Source organism: Natrix helvetica (genome assembly GCF_964273705.1).
Source record: "Natrix helvetica genome assembly, chromosome: Z".
NCBI lineage: Eukaryota > Metazoa > Chordata > Lepidosauria > Squamata > Natricidae > Natrix > Natrix helvetica.
This window is the reverse complement of record NC_138554.1, coordinates 123,225,077-123,248,077: the sequence shown is the minus strand read 5'-3', so window position 1 is coordinate 123,248,077 and position 23,001 is coordinate 123,225,077. Positions and strand designations below refer to the sequence as shown.

Below are 23,001 nucleotides of genomic sequence, written 5' to 3'. Positions count from 1 at the left end.
ACTAGGTCAGGAAGAAACCATTTATACCTGTAGAATAAGACAGTTCACAATAACACAGTTTGCAATACTTGTTGCACAATATTGAAAAATGGATCCATGAATTGATTCAACATGAGAAGTAATTTTTCTTTTCTCTAGCATTTACCGTAAGAACTGTTGGTTCATTGGGAATAAACTTCAGTATATCCCTGCTTTCACAGAGTCATTTTAGCAATACTTTGCTGAAACAACTTAGATCATTTTATTTTAATTGTCGATAGCTAAATGTTGTGGGATTGAAGAAAAAAATCTGTTTCATAATTCCTTGTATTTAATATTCCTGGCTGAGCTAAACCAAACATTTGACCTGTTTTTTATTGCCTGTAGATGCTTTAAACTAAATACCTTGTATCAAGCAAGCAGACACAATTATCCTAGTCATAGTAATAGCCAATAGCCTGATTTATTAAATCCATTCCTTGAAACCATAACCATTGTGGAACTTGTGTTATAATTCCTTTGAGGGATAAGTGACAAGAAATTCTGGATGCACACGTTTGAAAATATTACCTTCATGTACAGAAGTATTGCTAATTGTTTTCAGTCAATTACAGAGAAAATTTGTGCATTCAATTTTTGGAAGCAACTTCCCCCTTCCTTTTGCATATGCATAGTACTTTTGAGATAAAAAAAACCCAAAAACAGTTGACTACAAGAGACAAAAGTACTGTACTGCTCTTCGTCATCTATTATGTTGGTTGGAAATGCATAACCTGACCTTTTCCATAAACAGTAGCTATAAACAAATTATATCAATTCCAGCATCAGGAACTTTAAATACTAATTGTGCCTTTTGGTGGTTAAAGAGGTAGTCTATCCTCTTAACCTGCTGATAATTTATCATTTTTAATTCAAAAATCTGTGCATACTTTTCCTATGTTGCCGTTACCTGTTGTTTTTACACTTAGCAAGATGGATGGTCAGTTCTTTCCAATAAAATCCTACCGGGCTTTTTATTGTTGTTCTCAAATGCCATTTTCAAAAACTGAATATTGGACACAGTCAACCTCATCCAAAGTATACTTTATTTTAATTTAATAAATATAAATAAGACAATGCAGTTGGTCCCACTGCTGGGAAACCCAACCTAATCTTGGAGATGACTGGATCACTTTCCTTATTCTTTCCCATCATTGATTCTGCTGCTAATTGATAAAGTAATTGAACCACATGTCTTCTAGTTTGTTTTGAGTGTCATGATTATACTATGCCCTATTGACATGATTGGCATCCTGGGGTCAAAATATACTGTTACATGGGAGCATAGTATTTCATGACAAAATAGCAATTTGAGTTTAAAGGAAAAACACCACCACAACGCATATGCTAACAAAAAGAAAATGCCAGTGATTAATTATATGTATCTCATGCTTTCACTAATACATAATTCTGGACATGGTTTTAAATATTTTATAAAGGAAGCTTCTGCAGCAGACATGTTAATAATTTATAGGCTTTGTAGTACATATCCGATTCTTAGACATAGTGATAATTTTGTGGCTTGCATGAATTTTTTGGGGGGGGGGAAGCTCTTGGTATGTACTTTCTAATGTTTCTATTGTACTTTTTTTCTCCTGACTCAATTTTACATGTTAGTCACGCGAAGCAAAGCATGTCTTAATGAATATTTTCATTTAGACCTAAACTGTGTCAAGAAAGGAATAACATATGCACCCAATATACTAATTGTAATCGGACTTCCTTTGTGGCCAATTCTTGTATAATCAAAATATGGATGACACAAATCTTTTTAAGCGGGGAAATATTAGGAGATTCTGAGAAGCTAAAACTTGTATAGGAATGTGAACTAAATAGAAGTTAGAGTTGTTTAAGAAAATATCTGTTGAAAAAACTGCAGTTGGCCTCTAAAGTTTGCATTATTATGTATTTCTTTTTCTCATCTTATGTCAGTTTCTTCGGCTTCCTATTTTTTCTTCGCTTCCTATACAATGCATGAAATTGCTTAGGAATAGTATAATTACCATGGATGGATCAATGAATTGAACACAATTATTTATTATTGTTGATCAATTGGAAATGCAAAGCATTTATATAGAAATGGAAAGATTTAAGGAGACAGACATGAGAAAAATAGGCATGCCTTTGATCCCAAAAGTAATTGTGGCAGAAAAAACTGGAAAAATAATGGAATGCAACAATGGTAAGCATTCAGTAAGTTTCCAAATATTGTAGAGGGGGGCAATGGTAAAATATGCTGGAATTGTAGTTCAGCAATAGCTGGAAAGTCACTGATTCTTTGAAATAAAATATCCTAAACCACAAGTACTGTTTTGTTCTAGGATCTAGGTGACACTTATTTCCCTTCCGAATAGGTTAAATATGTGTTCAATATTTACTTATTAAGCTTATTAACCCTAACCCTAAAACTGAAGTAGGGTATTTAAACCAGGTAACTTAAGATAGTGACTTTCCATTGTGTGTTCTCAATGATCTACGGCAGTGACGTGCGGTGAGGTTTATGGCTGGTGAGGCTGGTGACATCATCAGGAAGGCGGGGAATGGGACCACATGTGCTGGAGGCTGAGGCTGCCTCAGCCTCCAGCACACGTGATCCCATTCCCCGCCTTCCTGAGCGCGCTCCACCGGCTCGCGCTCCACAGTCCCCAACAGCAGCTGCTTTTCAACGCTTTTCTGAGCATCTGGCGTTTAGGACATCCAGCTATCTACCTAAATTCCAGACGCACAGAAAAGCACTGAAAAGCACTTCACCTCCAAGCCACTTCGTCTTGATGACATCGCCGCAGCGGCTGGGCACGGCCGGACCTCCAGAGTGGCGCTGAGGCAGTCCGGGCAGACGAAAGAGCGAGCGAGCGAGCGAGCGATGGAGGATCAGGCAGCCTGATCCTTGTTCGCTCGCCCGCCGGACTGCCTCGGCGCCACTCTGGCTACCTCCGTCCATCCCAGGAGCTGTGGCGACATCATCAAGATGAAGTCCAGCGGAGGCAGAAATGTTGTCGGCGCTCCCGGACTTCGTCTTGATGACGAAGTCACGAAAGCGACTGGGGAATGACGAGAAACTTCCTGCCTCTGCTGGACTTCGTGCACTCCTCGCGACTGCAATATACGTCCAGAAGTGGCTTTTGTGGCTAATGGGGTTTGGGCTTCCAGCCCAACAGCCCCTGCCACTTGTGGACGTCTATTGCAGTCGCGAGGAGCGCACAAAGTACAGCGGAAGCAGGAAGGTTATTGGCACTTCTGAGAACCCTCCTGCCTCCGCCGGTTGCCAGCTGGCACCGCCCCGCACGTGTACCTCCTCCTCCTCCCTCCTCTTCCTTTTCACTCCCCAAAAGCTCTTTTCCTTACCGGAGCTTAGCGGGAACCGTGTAAAAGGGATGGGAGGAAATATATATTATCATTTATTATTATATATTATATATTATTTCATAATGAGAAGTGAGGCTCTGCCTCCCCTGACTGCACGTCCCTGATCTACGGTAACTTCTTTAGGCCATGATCTGCAGTGATTTAAACAGATCGTTATAAAAAAAAATCTATGCTAAGATATAACTGTAAGATATAAAGTATATTATACAAATTTTAAAATATACCAAAAGGAAAAACAGCACAATCATCTATGTCAGTGTTTCAGTTCTAAATATATTTTCTTATTTCACCAGAATGTATCTTCAAAATGTAAGCTGTTCCAAAGCATAAGAATATTTTTTTTTCACTTTTCACATTAGCCTTTTGCAGCGTAACCTTATACTGGTGTGCTCTGAAACCCTATAAGCAACTGTGCTGTGCTTTGTTACCTTGAAAATAATTTAATAAATTGTATGTTCTACATTTGAGAAATTATGAATCCTCTCCCGGATTAAAATTTGGAAACCCTGATTTAGAGGGGGTAGAGGAAATGGTTTCTCAAGTCAAACAGATTCCATGGTTACCACTTTTAGCCCACCAAATTGCTTTGCTCTAAGTATGTGTATGCCAATGTGTCTCTGTGTAAGAGAGAAAGGAAGCATACAAGAGGGGGAAAATGACAATAAAGAGCAATTAGAATGAACAGGCATGTCCCAATATGTCACTACAGTTTTGCCATTTCATATATATGAACGATGGAGTAAGTGCCATAGTTTATTAAAATATGCAATTAAAACCTTCTCAGTGGACATGTGTTGACAAGGTTAGCATGGCAGCTGAGTCACTGTCTCCCCATCTCTCAGTCTTGGCCAGTAATAAAGAGCTGCTCTTATTTGGATTTGCTAATAAATGTAGGCATTCATATTTTAGTAACTGATATGGATGGGAGAGACAAGATATAGATTTTTATTCTGAATTAGAAAGCTCTTTGAACTGAAGGTTGATTAATAATCATTCAAGATTAAAGTGCTTTCATGAACTAACACATACTGCTGAAAATTGCCTCACTTAAAAAGAAAAAAGAAAAGAAAAGAATGAACACTTTCAAAGCAATCATTTTCATAACTTGATAGATCAATTATCTAAGTGGGGGGAGATTATTTGTTCTCCTTTGCTAGCTCTAAAATGTTATGAAATGAGGAACATTCAGCTAATGTATTGTATAGTAACACAGGTGGAATTGATCTATTTAAGTGTTTCTGGAGGGCCCATTGGTCAAATCTCTGATCATTATATTGGCATATTTTGTGATGCTTAAGGTACTCTCTAGTGATGAGAAATAGCTGAACATTGGAATGCAATGTAATAACATCGTCCATTACAAAATATGTTTCCTAGCTCACATTTGCCCCTTTGCTTTATGGCAATAAGCTTTTGGGGACATATACTGGATCTTTCATCAGACCAAATTATGGTCAGGATGCACATCATTTCATTGTTATGATAATACACAAATAACCATCACAATAGTGCTTAAATTTATATACCGCTCCATTGTGCTTCACAGTCCTCTCTAAGCACTTTACAGATCAGCATATTTTCCCCCAACAATCTGGGTACTTATTTTACAAACTTTAAAAGGATGGGACCTTGATCTATTAGGATCAAATTTTCTGGCAGTCAGCAGAATTAGCCTCCAATACAGTTGCCTTAGACCAGTGGTGGGTTGCAGGTGGTACGCCCCGGTACAGGCATACCAGAGCCAGCCCGGAGCACCGGATACCGGTACGGTATGGTGCTCCGGAGGGTCCACCGCCCACCCATGCTCCTTATGTTTAAAGACTTCTGCGCTTCCGCACAGGTGCATGGTGTTTACAGCGCCTATGCGATGCTCTGCAGAGCAGCTGGAACATCGTGGAGTGTCGTGAAGGTGCTAAGACACCTGCGTGCGTCCATGAAGACTCCGCCAATACAGTTGGAATGAGATTTGCAACCCACCACTGCCTTAGACTTACAACAGTTCACTTCATGACCGTTCAAAGCTATGACGACAATGGAAAAAAGGGAGTTATGACCATTTTTCACAGTTACGATCTTTGAAGCATCCCCATGATCATGTGATCAAAATTCAGATGATTGGCAATTGATTAAGACTTATGACCTGTGACCTAAGGTCATGTTATCCCCTTTTGCAACCTTCTGCCAAGCAAAGTCAATGGAGAAACTGGATTTACTTAACAACCAGGTTACTAGCTTATCCACTGCAGTGATTCTGTCAGCCTCTGTGTCGCTTGCTTGCTATCAGCTGCCATAGTAACTGGGAGAGAGGGGGCTCATGGTATTTGGGAGGGGAATCATGCTGGTGGAGATATCTCAAGAGGGAGTTTTGTTCTCACCATCTTCTGCACATGCTGAAGGCTCATGTTTGGGTTTGGTCAAGGCCAACCGTCTCTGCGTAGCAGCTCAATGAGGCCACCTGAAGATGCACCCCACATGACACCCTTGGGGGTTGGAGATTGGACATTGGGCTGGGGTAACTGGGGGAAGGGATTTGGGTAAATGTTTGATATGTACAAGTTCGTGCCTTTTTGCTTCAGATCTTGCTTCACTTTCACTGTTTTCATTTCACATCCAGTAAAAGTACCTTTTCTCTAAATAAATGGAGTTGGGGCTTTCTTTTTTTGGATGTTGAATGAGGCACGCCTGACAGATTCACTTAACAGCTGTGGCAGGAAAGATTATGAAATGGGGCAAAACTCACTTAACAAATGTGTCATTTAACAACAGAAATTTTGGGCTCAATTGTAAGTCAAGTACTTCCTGTACTGCATTTTAACCACTGCACCACCACAGCTCTAATCTGAAATGTATTCTGGGAAATATACTGGGAACTAGCTTGTAGAGTTATAAAGCAACTGGATTTCCATAGTTTCTTTTTCCTTTTATGGAATCGTTGGTCAAAGAAAAAATTCTTCAAGAAAGAAGAGAAGCAAACACTTCCTATACAAAGTCTATTCCAGTAGACTCAGTAGGACAAATTTCAATTTTAATCTGTCTGAAGGGTTTAAAAACCAATGGACTTATGATTAATCAATCAAAGAATTAGACAATAAGGTCTAAGTTCACATGGAAATTGTATTAATAGCATTTGTTATATACTCTTGCCATTGTCTTTCTTGCTAGCACTCTCACGCTAATATGTTTGTAGATAAAAGTATGTGATTGTTTTAATAGTGTTCCTGAATTAAGCTACAGATCTCCCTTTTGCCTTAAATATATCTCCAGTTCAAAACAGGATACTAGTACGAGTATAATTGTAGGATGAAAATATTTTTTAAATCTGTACTATTGTTAGCCCTGCAAAGTAGCCCAGAGAAGAAACACAACCTGGAGAACTAGCTCTAGCTTTATTATCATATTTTTGGGAGTATAAGACACACTTTTTTCCCTCTAAAAGAGCGTGGAAATGTTGGTGCATCTTATACACCGAATACAGCCATTTTTGGCCTCCCCAAGCATCCCATTTCTGCAAAAAAATGGGTGAAAAATAGGCCTTTTTTTCCAAAACGGAGGCTTCAGCAGGGCTGGGGGAAGGGGAAAGTGTCCTTGTTTTTGCAAAACCAGCCCATTTTCTGCAGGGGAACAGGGGAATTTTTGCCTTTCCCCAGCCCTGCTGAAGCCTGCAGAGTGTTCCTGAGGACCGGGGAGGACAAAAACTTTTTTTCTTACTTACCTCTTCGAAATCTTGGTGCATCTTATACACCAGAGCATCTTATAGTCCAAAAAATCCGGTATTAGCTTTACATCAACAGAATCTTGCAAAACTGAAAATATTTCTCCTCATATTTCCTTTAATCTCTTTAATTCCCATACCATCCCCCCCATCTGTGAGCTGGGACATCTTTTACATGACAGTTGTGTACTATTTGCGCTCTCACTCCTGGCCTGCAAGGTCATTTTCACATACCATTATGTTTGTGTTCTAAATCATTTCTATTAACCATTCTCTCCGAGAGGCAAAATTGTTCATTTCATCACTCCATATGGCTACTAAAAACACACACACATAAAACATATTTTAATATATAGTGTAACTCACAGCATGGAAAAGCTGTGAGTCTCATCTGATCGTTTTTATCTGGAGGCTAAAACATATAAAGCAGTGGTGGGATTCAAATAATTTAATAACCGGTTCTCTGCCCTAATGATTTCTTCCAACAACCAGTTTACTAAACTGCTCAGAAAGTTTTACAACCGGTTCTCCCGAACTGGTGCGAACTGGCTGAATCCCACCACTGATATAAAGGGACTGGAGGCTAAAACATATAGAAGACGGCTGCTGGAATTGGGTATGTCTAGTTTAATGAAAAGAAGAACTAGGGATGACATGATAACAGCGTTCCAATATCTAAGAAGTTCCCATAAAGAAGAGGGGGTCAACTCCAAAGCACCTGAAGGCAGGATAGAAAGCAATGGATAGAAACTAATCAAGGAGAAAACCAATTTAGAAATAAGAAGAAATTTCCTAACAGTTAAAACAATTAATCAGTGGAACAGCTTGCCTTCAGTTGTTATGGGTACTCCATCCCTGGAGATGTTTAAGAAGAGTGGACAACCATTTATCTGAAATGGTATACAGTCCTGCTTGACCAGGGGTTGAACTAGAAAACCTCCATGGTCCCTTCTAATGCAGTCATTCAGTTATCTTAAAAGATATCTCTATAACTGTGCTCTGACCCATCTTAATTTCCAGTAGTGCTGCTTCTGTCTCATTGTAGTTCAAAAGGCACCTCAATAAGCATAGAGGAAAATCCCAGTAATTCAATAAATTGCCTACTGAAACTCATAGAGCCAGATCTAAATAAAGTATAGCTTTGACTGGGATGTCTAAGGGCACAGAATAATCTTAATGTATATAAGCCTTTTTACTACTAGGATTGACAAATGGCAAAGCCCAATCGTAAGTCCTAAATCTATCTCTTCCAGTTGAATTCCAGCCATTTTGTCAATCACAATCACAAATAAGTGCTGCATATTGATACTTGTTCCTGTAAAACACTGTTTATTATTTTTTGCTTTGCTGCAGAATATCTAGTTAAAACAATATATTTCAAGAATAATGAATAGAATGAAGTAGAACACTAGTTTGGAACATCTCAGTGCACATAAAAACAACAAAGTAACATTATCATAAGATACTAATAAGAGAAGGTAGAAAAGATTAGAAAGATAATAGTAATATATCCCTACTACATAGGTAAATAATGTCTGGATTAAATACTACATGACCTAGATACACAATTTATGAAGTTGCGTTGGTGTTGGTAGCAATAAATATTGTCTGTAATAAGCATTTGTGGAAGTTCACCTCAATAGGAAAACATCCAGTATTATGCAGTATGATTTCCCATCTCTACTTTATTATATGCATTCACAGTTGCTTTGCTGGATCCTTAAACTTTGTGGAATCAATTTGGTGAAGGGAGGAGGTAAAAGGAAGGAGAGCATATTTGATCTTCCAGTACTGCCTATTGTGTTCATGGGAAGACATTGTTGGCTATAACCAATAAGCAGAAAGACATTTTGCAGCGCATGACCTATGCACTGAAATTGAGGAGGTAAATCTTGTACTGTTGGCACGTGGTAAGAAAATTATGGTGTATTGAACCAGAAGGCTTTGCGCTGCTTCAGTTTTTAAATCAGTGGAGGAAGAGGTGGCTTAGGGCAGAGTGAATGATTGCAGCAAATCACGGGAAGCTAAAGTTTTCAGCAATCTGTGATTTTTGTAAAGGGGAGTGAGAGGAATATTTCATTTGTAAAAATCAAGAGGCTGCAAGGAGACTACTATTTTTATCAAAAAAGATTCTGGCCAAGAGAAGGGAAAGAAGGGCACAGAGAACAAAGCTAAACATTGAAAACGTACTTAATTGGCCAGGATTGACATAAGGTGCCTTTGTAGAGCTGAAAAGGAAAAAGGCCAAGAATGCTTTATTCATGTTCCTCTGCCTTTTATTTCTATTTCAGATATGATACTTTGAAAGGGCAGAAAGGCCAAAAGTAATATCTCAACCATAACAATCCTGTTGTTCACTATCAGACCAGGTTATCTTTCAGAATCAGATCAGATCAATCAGACTGCCAGAAAACAGTCCTAGTAGTCTTGCTGAAAGGTTACTAATCAGTGTGGTGCCCTTTTACCAACTTGGTCATGTAACTATGTGATGCAGAAGGTCAGAGTTTACAAACTGTTGAGCTCTGCAATCTTTGAAGGCTGCTGTTCTCTGCCTTACATTTTCCATTGAAAAGTAATTGCTTTGAACACCAAAAATGATTATAGAAGATTATACCTTTTAAAGGCAATTGCAGAATTTTGTGCATTGGAAGAACAGCACGTTAGATGTAGCATGACTTGTGAGGCAATTACCTTGTTGTAGCTAATCTCAAAAGCTCAAATTGGCCATTATTTCAGCACAGTCTTTCTGTGCACCCAACAGCATGGAGAGAATGGCTGCCTTTGCCATAGGATTTGAAGGATGATGTGGGTGCTGCTAGGTGTCTGCCATAAATGGGAGTAGAGCTTAATTGAAATAAAATAAGCCATTTGAAAAGATCAAGAATGCTATGCCCAAAATAGTCACTATTAACACAGCAGGTCCCAGAGAGTTGTTAACGCCATAGGCTTTCATAGAAACCCCCAACCTTTTACATTCAGAGACCTTTAAACCCTACCATATGCCATTAGGAACAAAAGTGAAAGTCTAGCACATCTCCACTGTCACCTTTATACGTCAAGCAGATAAGCAGATCTATTGAAATTGTATTGTTAGAGTGCTGAATGTTGAATTCTCGTTCATACTTTTGCTGATAGTGATAGCAACATCAGGAAGAATTATAACACTGATGGCAATTCTTTTTCTTATGGTGTGCCAAAATTGCATGCACATGCGCTATTGCCCACACGTGCCCACTCAATCTCCTCCAACTTGTGCATGCGTGCACGATCCCGCCCATACACACACACATGCATGCACGATCCCTCTACAGGCTCCAGAGGCTTTCCTGAAGCTTAGGGAGGGTGAAAACAGCCTCCCCCAGAAACCGGAAACGGATTGTTTCCAAACTTCTGGTTAGGTCATTGGGGTCATTTTTTGCCTTCCTCAGGATTCAGGGAAGCAGGCTGGGGGGGTGGGGTGAAAAACAGCCTCAGCATACTGACTGGAAGTTCGGAATTGATCCATTTCTGGCTTCCGGGGGACCAGGGGAGGCCATTTTTGTTGGGGCCATTTTTTTGCCCTCCCCAGCCTTTGGAGGCTTTCCTGAAGCATGGGGAGGACAAAAATGGCCTCCCCTGGTCCTCCAGAAGGGCAAAAAAATCAACTGGCCAGTGCACACATGTTGCCAGAGCTGACGGCTGGCATGCCACCAAATATGGCTCCGTATACTACCTTTGGCACGCGTGCCAGAAGTTCACCATCACGGGGTTATAAGAATCTGGAGAATTTCTGAGGCCTGAACAAAGAACTAAAAAGGATGTGGAAAAAGCCAAAATGGTCCCTTGTGATAGGAACACTCAAGACTGACTTCTAAGCTAGGAGAATGGCTCCAACAGGTCCCAGGAACAATATCAGAGTTCTCTACCAAGAACTCATTTTTCCACAAAAAAACCAGGCTGAGTATAATCCAAATTATTTCTTTGAGAGCTTCAATACTTAGTTCAAATTGCTAGAAAAATTGAGGAACAAAGTTTCTTTGTTTCAGGACAAAATCTCACAGAACCATCATGCTCTTTCCTTCAATAAAATGAAATGAAATAATCTGTATTTTCTACAAAAATAATGATCCAAAATGTAGAATAACTTCTTGGTATATGCATCTTGAATGTCTACCATAGCTACTGTTGATGAAATATAAAGTAAATGCTATACAGTACTTTTAAAAAATAAAAATATGAAGCGATTCTTAAGAAGTGTGTGTTAGCTATCAATCCCTGCAGTTGTGCAAATTGGAAATAGAATAGAGTACAATTTAGGTACAGTTTTTTCTTATTCAGTCTCTATCCTTACTAATAGATGTATTTCTTCTTGGAAAAATGAGAGAGTTAAGAATTTAGCCTGCTGTTGTCTCTCAGCTGAAGCCTTGGATCTGAAAAAGCTCCTACTGACATCAAAGAGACTTTGATTTGAACCAACAGAGAGGCAGACTTAAGGCCTTGAACTGTCACAATGGACATATTTTTGATAAACCTTTCTTTACACCTAAAGACATTTAAAACTCTTATTTGCCCCTCAAAGAGGAGCTGTTATCCACAAGAAATTTAATGTCGTAGCCCATTGAATGTTGGAGGAAAAGTGTAGCAATATTTCATTTTTGGACTTAGCATAAATTTTGTTGTTATTGTTGTCTTCTTGCTAAGTAGGGTCTGACTCTTCATGACGTTATGGACCAGGGGTGAAATTCAGCAGGTTCTGGCAGGTTCTGAAGAACTGATAGCAGAAATTTTGAGTAGTTCGGAGAACCGGCAAATACCACCTCTGGCTGGTCCTGCCCCCCTCTATTCTCTGCCCCCCGAGTCCCAGCTGATCTGGAATGGGGATTTTGCAGTAACCTCCCCCTGGAGTGGGGAGAGAATGGAGATTTTACAGTATCCTTTCCCTGCCATGCCCACCAAGCCATGCCCACAGAACTGGGTAGTAAATTCCACCACTACCATGGACCATAGCATGCCAGGTTTTCTCCCTGCTCCGCTAATCCTCTACTGTCCCTCACAGTTTGCTCAAATTTATATTCATTTCATCAATGACATTATCTTAACCATCTGATCTTCTGCTGTTCCTTCTCCTTTTGCCTTCAATCTTTCCCAACTTCAGGGTCTTTTCCAGTGAGTCCTCTCTTCTCATTTGGTGGCCAAAGTATTTGAGCTTCAGTATCTGTCCTTCCAAATTAATCCAGGATTAATTTCCTTTAGGATTGACTGATTTGATCCCCAAGCAACTCAGTAAATATCTTCTCCAACTTTCCAATTCAAAAGCATCATTTTTTGATGCTTTTGAATTTTTTTGCTCTACCTTCCTTATGTCCAACTCTGGCAGTCATAATTATAAATAGGTTTGCACTATTTATGTGTGCCAAACTTCTCTAACTAGAAAATGTTTTATATGGAAAGCTAAAGGTACCTACTTATTATACTTCTCTTGTCTGGAACATGGAAGCTTGCATTCTTTTGCTGTATAAAAAGATCCAATAAACAATATTAATTCTTTTGATGGATATGTTTAATTTTCTAGAATAGTTTCCCTAATTGCAAGCTCTCGGGGACTTTTAATGTTATAGATGTAGCCCAAACATATTTTATGGAGAAGATTGCTCTGGAATCAAAATCTGTAGGAAGACTTGATAAATAGTGTGACCTACTAATAAAGCTTCTAAATGTAATAAGCAGGCTTCATTGACAAATTTATTCCTGTAAAATATAATTTATAGTAGAATTTGCTTTCATATTATCAAATAGTATCAGTTTATAAGGCAAATAATAACTGACACTATTGATTATACAAAGATCCAATTTAAAAATGGTCTGTGTCTGTATATGAGTGGAATTTATGTCATAAGTTGGTGAGATTGTAAAACAAAGCATCATATGACCACATCAATTTAGGATAGCAATTCCAGCTCTTTCCATTATAGTTGCTAATCTAAAACCTGAGTTCTTGAGTTTTTAGTTGTTTTGCTTTACAACCTCACCAATTTATGACATAAATGCTACTCATATACAGACATACATCATTTTTAAATTGGGTCTCGGTGTAATCAATATAGACAGTTATTATTTGCTTTATAAACTGATACTATTTGTTTACATGAAAGCATGTTTTACTATAAATGATATCATTTATAGTAAAACTTGCTTTCATGTAAACAAATAGTACAGAGACTCAATTGTTAACCTAGAACCCTGAGTTCAGTGGTGGGATTTCAAAAAATTGCTACAGGCTCTGTGGGCGTGGCAGGAAAAGGATACTGCAAAATCCCCATTCCCTCCCCACTACTTGCGAAAGGTTACTGCAAAATCCCCATTTCCTCCCCACCCCACTAACCTGCTTTCCAGCTCCAGAGCAACAAAGGAAGATCAGCTGGGAGGCAGCAGGGGCGGGGTTTTCCGAATTACTCAAAATTTCCACTACTAGTTCTCCAGAACCTGTCAGAACTGACTGAATACCGCCTCTGCCTAGGTTGTTGAGTGAGTACTTCTTGCAAGCCAAGCCAGGGTTGGTTTCTCCAGCACCAAGCCTCAGAAAAATAACATACACCTCCAATTCTCCCCACCCACTTTTCTCCTTCCATCTTAAGCCACAGTGACACAGTGATTAGAATGCAGTACTGCAGGCTACTTCTGCTGGCTGCCTGCAATTTGGCAGTTCAAAACTCAGCAGGCTCAAGGTTGACTCAGCCTACTATCCTTCTGAGTTGGGTAAAATGAGGACCCTAATTATGCTGGCAATATGCTGACTTTGTAAACAGCTTTGAGAGACCTGTAAAGCTCTGTATAGCGGTATATAAGTCTACGTGCTATTGCTCTCTGTGCCCTTTGGGCACCTCTGCACCCTGCCTTGTGAGGCAACAAGCAGTGTCAGAATCACACAGCTCTGCAACTACATGCCAAGCCTCAGGAAGCATTCATTTGCCCAGTTGTCTTCCGTAGCCTCACATGGCTCTCCAGCCCACCCCAGCAACCAAGCTGGGACGTGCTGGAGTCAGCAAAAGCAACAAGTGAATCCAAAAGGTATAAGATTGGTGTGGAGAGCAGGGAGAGAAGGCAGTTGGGTAAATGAATGCTTGCTGGGGAGTGATGCTTATTGGTTTGTCAGTTGTGGGGTCAGGTGGAGGTTGGGACAGTAGGCAACTGGATTGATGAATTCTTGTTAGCACTTACTGAGGTTTCCTGGGCATGGCAAGCAATCATAGAGACACAAGGTTCTGGGGCTGATTGTCAATTCCCAAGGCAGGGTAGAGAGTGAACAAAAGCACAGAGATAATTGGGAGGTGGACAGATGTTGTAGTGTGGGTGAGCTGCCAAAATGTCCAAGTTTTGAACATGAAACTGGGGGGCATTAAAATGGTCATAATTTTGGGCACACATCATAAGTCCATTTTTCCAGTACTGGCATAATTTCAAATGGTTGCTTAATGAATGGTTATAAGTGAAGAACTACCTGTATGGATTGTCTCTAGAATATTTGATTATTTGTCTCTGATAACTCTTTATACCAGGTAAGGAGAAATTAAGAAATTGCTGACTGCATTGGCACAAGAATATCACAGGAGCTTTGCGGTGTAATAATAATTTTTTTAAAAAAAAACATGATTTGCCATATCTCTACCTGTTCAAAATGCCCATTCCATATTTTTTTTTACACAGCACAAACAAGCAATGGAAAAGCATACCTTCTTTGGGTAGGATTGTTTATCTGAACCACTTGTTACTTTTCAGTCAAGCTGAAAATATGCAACAAAAAATTATAAGACATTTCTCTTGAACCCTAAAAGTTATCTGTTGATCTTTTATAGGAAGCTTTGTTTGAATTTTAATTCATAGTGTAAGCTTGATCAGACATTTTGCTTCTTTCAATTTCTTTGAATTCCTAATTGAAGTCCAGCTACAGGGTAAGAATAATTAAGAAGATAATTCATTAGGAAAAAATATATGTAGAAAAATTAGAGTTGAATGTTCCATCATTTAGAAACAAAAAACAAAAAAAGAAAGAAAAAAGAAAGGCAAATGTCACCATATACCTGTGATGGCAAACTTGTAGCATGCAGAGACATATTTGCCAACATGGCAGCCCTTCATTCCAGTGTGCATGCGCGCACCAGCCAGCTAATTTTTGACCTTCCAGAGGGCCAGGGAAGGCCATTTTCGCCCTCCCCAGGCTTCCCCAGGGTGAAAAACAGGCCCAACCGGCTAACTAGAAGTTCATTCTCAAACTTCCACTTGGTGCATTTTTTGCCCTCCCCTGGCTCCGGAGCTTTTTTGATGGCTGGGGAGGGCAAAAAGCAGCCCAATGAGAAAACCCGAAGTTTGTTCCCGAACTTCTAGTTGGGTCATTTTTTGCCTTCCCCAGGCCGAAAAACAGGCCCAAGCTTTCAGAGCCCAGGGAAGGTGAAAACGGCCTCCCCCCACACAGGGGTGTGTGCACATGTACGGGGTTGTTATGTTTGCATGCACAGTTGGGGTGTCATGCAGGTGGGTGGGGGGAATGCATGCACACGCAATAGCATGCATGCACACAATTTTGGCATACCTTTAGAAAAAGGTTAGCTATCACTGCCATGTACAGAGCATCTTATCTGACTTAGGGCTTTACTATGGCGTGTGAATGTTTCTCGGTGTTTTTCATTCATTGGATTATGCTCTCATACAGTCCTGCTCTTGGCAGAGGCAGCGATCCAAAAAGTGATTTACATGCATGAAATATGTAAGTCATATCAGTCTAAATTTAAGTGCATTTAAATTCCTTCAGATCAGGCAGAGATCAATATATGTACAGTGATTGTACTCTACCTGGATGAAGGAGAGGGGCACAAAGCCAGCCGTAGCCTCCAGACAATTAACAGAGGAGACAGTGATGACAGATAACGGAGGTGGCAGCGAACTGCCAGTGTTAGCTCTGCATGAAGACTTGCCCACCAGGGCTGGTGTCTGTCACAATTTTTTTTGCAGTTGTTAATAATTAGTTGAGCAAGCACATTTTACAGAGAGGCACCAGGTTTATTTGCCACGGAGTGCTCCAGGGAAGATAAATGTGATGGATGTTACCAAGTCTGGGACAGCACATATTCACTGCATAGCATGTCTGCCCAAATCAATTTTAAAAGAGAAAGAAAGAAAATGATCTGCTTCCTGACCTCGTGTAAAATGTGGGAATGAGAAGAAGGAAAGGGAGGGGGGAGGATAGGTTAACTCAGTGGTGGGCAACCCGCGGCTCGGGAGCCACATGCGGCTCTTTACACCCTTTAATGCGGCTCTTCTGTGTGCCGGGTGCCCGCTCCCCTCCCTCCTTTCGGGCTTCGGAGGGAAGCTTCTGCAAAAGCCCGGGCGAGTGACAACCAATTTTGGTCCTATGACTGCAGAATGCTGCAAAATACCATAAATGCAGGCCAGTTGTTGAGTGTTTCAAATGTGATTGGAACACTCAACAAGGTGACCACAGTGTGTGTGTGTGTGTGTGAGTGAGAAAGACAGACAGAGAGAGGAACAGAGAGAGGGAGGGAGGGAGGGAATCAGAGAGAGACTGACAGACAGACACACACACACAGACAGAGAGAGACAGAGAGGGGGAGGGAGGGAGAGAAAGATAGACAGACAGAGAGACACACACAGAGTGAGTGATTAAGTGAATGAGTGAGAGACAGACACACCAACATACACAGAGTGACAGAGAGAGAGGAAGGGAGGGGAGAGAGACAGAGGGAGAGACAGAGACAGACACACACACACAGAGTGAGTGAGAGACAGACAGACACACACACACACAGAGTGACAGAGATGGGGGAGGGAGGGAGAGAGAGACAAAGAGCCAGAGAGAGAGAGAGAAAGAAAAAGAAAAAAAGAAAGAAAGTGGGAGAGAGAGATGAAATTAAAAACAACAACATACAAACCTGACTTACTCAAACTATCCAAGGAAATGCAAGGCCAATGTTCACATTAGTGGTTGTGACTTTGTCAGTCAATGTCAGGATGTAATTTTCTCTACATTGTAAGGCAAATTTTACGGAATTTAACGTTATCGATAAATAATATCGTTCTAAAGTTTTTGTTTTATTAGTTGTGTTATTTGTATCCTCCCGACCTATGTGGATACTTGCATGCAGAATATTCCCAATAAAAACTTATTGAAACTAAAAACAGTGTACCATCCTATGTATTTTCGGTTTTAAAAATGTGGCTCTCAAAGTAAATTTCAATAGTGGTTTTGGCGAGATTTGGCTCAGTTGAAAAAAAAGGTTGCCCACCACTGGGTTAACTGAAGTCCACAGCCTTAGCATATTCAGTAGAGCCACTGTACTCGGATCTTTTCCCATGTAAGATTGGGATTGTCTTGGCAACGTTTCAGCGAGGTCTCACTCGCCATCTTCAGGCTGGTGTTTTGGGCATATATATATATGCTGGTCTTGTTGTATTCGGGTCTTTCCCCATGTAAGATTACAACAAGACCAAATACAACAAGACCAAATACAACAAGACCAGCATAAGATTGTGTGTGTGTGTGCGTGTACACATACACACACACACACACTCAATCTTACACAGGAAAAGACTCGAATATGCCAAGACCTGCATATGTATGTATGTATGTATGCATGCATGCACGCACGCACGCATGCACACATATATACACACACACACACACATGCATTTTTGAATACTGTGTATGAATACAGGGTATGTCAATTACAAAACAAAGACCAGAAAAAAAGAAAAATTGTGGTAAATATTAACACATGAACTCATAACAGTAACCATAATATTATAACACATATATGAAATTTAAACAAACAATTTAAACTGGATTTTCTTATATATTGGCCTATTTACATTTTGTAGATTATCATACTTATAGTTGAAAACCATCTCTATTTTAATATAGACATTCATAGCCTTTTTTTCCTACGCATTGTCTCTAGTCACTCATAAAAGTTGTTCCATATCAGGAAATATTCTGAGTCTTCTTTATCTTTAAGTTTAAAAGTTAACCTATCCATTTCAGCACATTCTAAAATTTCCGAATTACTCTCTCATCTGGTATAGTGTTTTCATTTTTCCAATATTTGGCAGATCATATTTGCCTTTATATGCATCTTTGGATATGAGGGAATTACAATCAGGGTCCTCAGTTTTATTTTATTTTTTAAATTAAATTTATGTTTACACAATTCTCTTTATCTTCAAATAAATGTTCAGATTGACCTGGCCTAGAGAATATTATCAAACTTTGAACCAGTAACATATGACTATAAAAAGTGGTACGTTTGTACTTGACTGCTTCAAAACTCACCAAATTTGGTACCCTACCCATTCTGATGCAAAAATATTGCCCCAGTACTTGTTGTTCGTTTTATACTCGATACCCTGTGCTAGGAAGAGGGGGATGGCCTCAGAGAACAGATAGGAAGTTAGCCATGCTAAGTCACTGCAAAAGGAAGCAGGGGATGGCCACAAGATGGTGGACAGGATGTTTGCCAGACTGGAAAGTTGGCTGATATAGGAAAAGGGACAGTCAGGAAGTTCTTCCTGGCCAAAACAAAGGATTATGTGGTACATCACGTAGTTTGATTCGTACTCATTGTTTTTAGTATTTGTCACACTGCCTGAACCAATTAACAACTAGTACCGAAGTACCACTGTGAATACTTTCTATATAGTTGTGGATTCCTGTCCTGGCCAGGAAACTGATGAGAATATATCAATTCAGAGTCAACTACTAATACTATAAGGAATAAGGAGTTTCATTTGGTGGCAGAAGTTGAAAGCTTTTCCAAGTTTCAAAAATGGCAATACAGATATTACTCAATTTACAACCATGATCAACCCTGGAATTTTGATTGTGTGTCATTGCAATCATTAATCGAGTTAACATATGTCAAAACATTATTTTACAAACATTTTTATGATAGTTGTCAAGTGAGCCACTGTGGTTGTTAGGAAAATCACATAGTCATTAAGCAAATAATGTGACCATATGTCCGAATAAAGCTTACCAATGGTTCTTTTTTTGGCAGAAAACAGAAGAAATATCATGAAATGTAATCTTAAAAATGTGGGATGTTGTAGCCAATGAAAAATATGAGCCTGTTGCCAAACACCTGAAATGTATTCACATGATTGTAGGGGTGGTTTGGCAATTGTAACTTTGAGGATTAATTTTAAGTAAGTTTTTTAAAAGTCTTTCAAAACTTTGAACCATTATTAAGTGAGTGGTTGTAAGTCTATGTACTGCCAGATGCAACCTTATGTTCTCTAGTCTATGAACTGTCCCGCAGCTTGGTTCCTGGGGATTAGACAATTGATTTCTCATAATTATTACAAAACAAACTGATAAGTTGAAGATTTTTGAATAGGAACAAGGTGTTGCTCTTCAGATAGAAGAATAAGTAAGAAATGTTTTGCTCTCTTCCTTAATCTTTTCTATATCATTCCAATTTTAGTGTATGTGCTCACTTAAGTCAATTTACAATCCCTAAATAAATATAGGAGGGCATTTTCTTTGGCTCAACAATATCTTGAAGAAAAACAAAAAGGCATTCCATTTGGATTAAGGTTTTGCCCATGTTGCAAAGGGGCTACTGAAAATGTTAATCCGATTTTATTATATTTTGTGCTGGCACAAGGTCAAAGTTAACAATCCCATATTTAAGCACATTTCCTGGTTTATTTTCCACATTTTCTGATCGTACTTAAAATTTTTACTCTCAGATCCTCATGACTCTTTTACCCTGAGTTCAGCTACATTCTGTTATATGTCACTCATTCATGTCATATGCAAAATATGCAACTGACTACTAATACTGTATGTCCAGGTAATTTTTACTATGTATTTATAGACATGCGTGTGTATGCGTATTATAGGAAATCCATAATTTAAGACTGCTCACTTAACAACTTTTCGAAATTAAAACTTGATTTAAAAATGTTACTTGCAACCCATCTTCAAAGTTATATTTGGGAGAATAGGTTTGTACTTAGCAACTGTGTAATTTGCTTAATGACCACAAAGATTTAGAATTTCAGACATACGATCATGAGATTCTTTTAACAGCAGTCATAAAAATGTTGATAAAATTAGGTTTGGTAATGTGGTGCCTAGACCAGGGGTCAGCAAACTTAAACATTCAAAGAGCCATTTGGACCCGTTTCCCACAGAAAAGAAAACACTGGGAGCCCCAAAGGTCCTAACCGGAAGCCCCCTCCCTGTTCAATTCTGGAGCTGACCGGAAGTTCAGTTCCCCCACCATAGAGTCTTCTCCTAGCGCAGCATACTTTTTCCTCTACTTGTCATAACCGAAAGCCCTGTCAATTGTGGAGACAACTGGAAAACCCTCCCCTTGCCATAGAGTCTTCTCCTGGCACACTGTGCTTCTCTCCCCCTCCCCACCGGAAGCTCCTCTCAAAATTGTGGCACCGACTGGTGACGGAGCCACAGCAGAGGGGGGAAAGAGCCACATGCGGCTCTAGAGCTGCAGTTTGCTGACCCTTGGCCTAGACCTATAATTTTCAACCAATATTCTGGTCTTAATTGTAGTCATAAATTGAGGAACTACCTATATTGGAAATAACATATCTATTTTTTATATGAGACTCTCCAAGTAAAGTTATTTTTAAAACCCATAGAACAATATTACAGTAGTGACTTTAAGTAGCAAGTTTACATTAATCAAATAGAAGCTTATGCTTATATTTGATTAATATTTAATTAATCTTTAATAGAAGACTGATTCTGAATTAAATAAGCCACTTATAAACAAACCAATTTGCTAAATAGTTTATATAAATATGATCTGCTAGTATGAGGATTAAGGTTGGATATATTTTGTTTTTGCCTTTTAAAAAATAATTGGTATATGTCAACCACAAGTAATTGACCAAATCAGTTGAGTCAGTGAAGTGTGACCACAGGTAAACAACAAAAATGGAAACACTAGGAAGACATGCCACATACATAGTGTTGAGGAGAGATTTGTATTCCAATTCATAATTGTGGATGTTTATTTATTTAGCCATAAGATTGCTATCTGATGTCATACATTCTCTAACATAAGACTGCATAATGATGAGGATCCCAAATTACAGCATCAAAAAAGGGAGTTAGCTCTTCCAAAAATAGTTGACAAATTCCAATTTTTAATAGGGTAAAAGGGGAAAATATATGAAGAATAGTCATATGAGTGGCAACTTATTAGTTTAACATTAATTGAATCCAGATCAAATTTAGTTGCACCTATTTCTTTGTTTTTATGTCTTCATCCTGCTTGTAATGATTGGTTACTAGACTGACAAAGATTTTTTCCCCACATCTATAAACAGCTAGCTATAAGCTTTTTTGTTACCAGTGTAACGTTACCATCTCCTTTCCAAATCAAAGGAAGGCTGTTAGGACAAAAATAAAATAAAATCAAGATGTGCTCACCTTAATGCCCATGGGGAAAAATTAGTTCTAAATGGGGAATAGTTCAATTGCTGGAATTCTTGAAATCTCACACCATGCTACTAAATATAGTTTACTAAAGAAAATTCTGTGATAATCACACTTGTAAAGAATAAACAATTTCTAAAGAACCTGATGTTTGGCCAGGTAGTCCTGTGTTCTTTTGAAGTTATGATGGACCCTGAAAATGGGATTTACAACTTAGATTCCAGTATCTACTCTCACAGTCACATGTGAGTTATGCTGTTTTTAACTGGAAACCGGCATTTAGTTCCAGTTTCCAGCAAAAACTGACTTACATGAAACAATAAGGTTGCTAATGACCATGAAATTCACTTTACCGTTAATTCAGTTAATGACTGCCACAAAAGAAGACATATAATCAGATCTGATCTTAACATAACCTGCATACAATTATCACAATTTATGGCTGACATTGGGCTCAAGGACGACCTGTATATTTTAGAGTACATTCCTTAGTCCTTCTCTTAAAATACAACACTCATATGGGGAAAAAAAGAGCTTGAATTAGCCATAAAGAAAAACCGGCTTTGTTTAAATCTAGTTACTGCCATGAATTCACAAAAAGATATTAAATAAGCCACGTGCTCATAATCCTTTCCTCTTTTAGAATAATTGCAATGTAATTATAGTAGTTTTCCAAAAGATTATTCAGATAATATTAATCCAATGCAATTAGAAAATATTTACACTAAACCCAGAAATTCATAAGTTGCAAATTAAAAATGTTAAAAGTTCCTAAGAACTACATTTGGAAGACTCCATAATGTAATGGAAGAAGAAAAGAAATAAAATTGTTTTCTGTTAGCTAAAACAACATCTACAAATCTAATAAAACATCTGAAAGCAACAACTTAATTATGTCCTATATCTTTACACTGGTTAGGAGATGTTACGGATATAACATCCATAGCATTAGATCTATTGTGCGAAAAACTATGATAGGGTTTGCTTTCCCTGTGTTTATCCAAAAATAAATTGCATTTACTAAATATGAGAAAGACTTTGACTACTTTTAAAATGCATCATCAGTAAGGGTATGTCTAGTTTAATAGAAAGAAGGACAAGGGGAGACATGATAGCAGTGTTCCAATATCTTAGGGGTTGCCACAAAGAAGAGGGAGTCAAACTATTCTCCAAGGCTCCTGAGGGTAGAACAAGAAGCAATGGATGGAAACAAATCAAGGAGAGAAGCAACCTAGAACTAAGAAGAAACTTCCTGACAGTTAGAACAATTAATCAGTGGAACAATTTGCCTCCAGAAGTTGTGAATGCCCCAACACTGGAAGTCTTTAAGAAGATGTTGGATAGCCATTTGTCTGAAGCGGTATAGGTTTCCTGCCTAGGCAGGGGGTTGGACTAGAAGACCTCCAAGGTCCCTTCCAACTCTGCTATTGTATTGAATTGTATTGTCGTG

General features: G+C 38.9%; 1 protein-coding gene across 12 annotated transcripts in view; it reads left to right on the top strand.

Moving 5' to 3' along the window:
* The window catches only part of PARD3 (par-3 family cell polarity regulator), a 648,562-nt gene that overhangs the window by 590,913 nt on the left and 34,648 nt on the right, over positions 1-23,001 (top strand). The gene's annotated exons all lie outside the window — the stretch shown is intronic.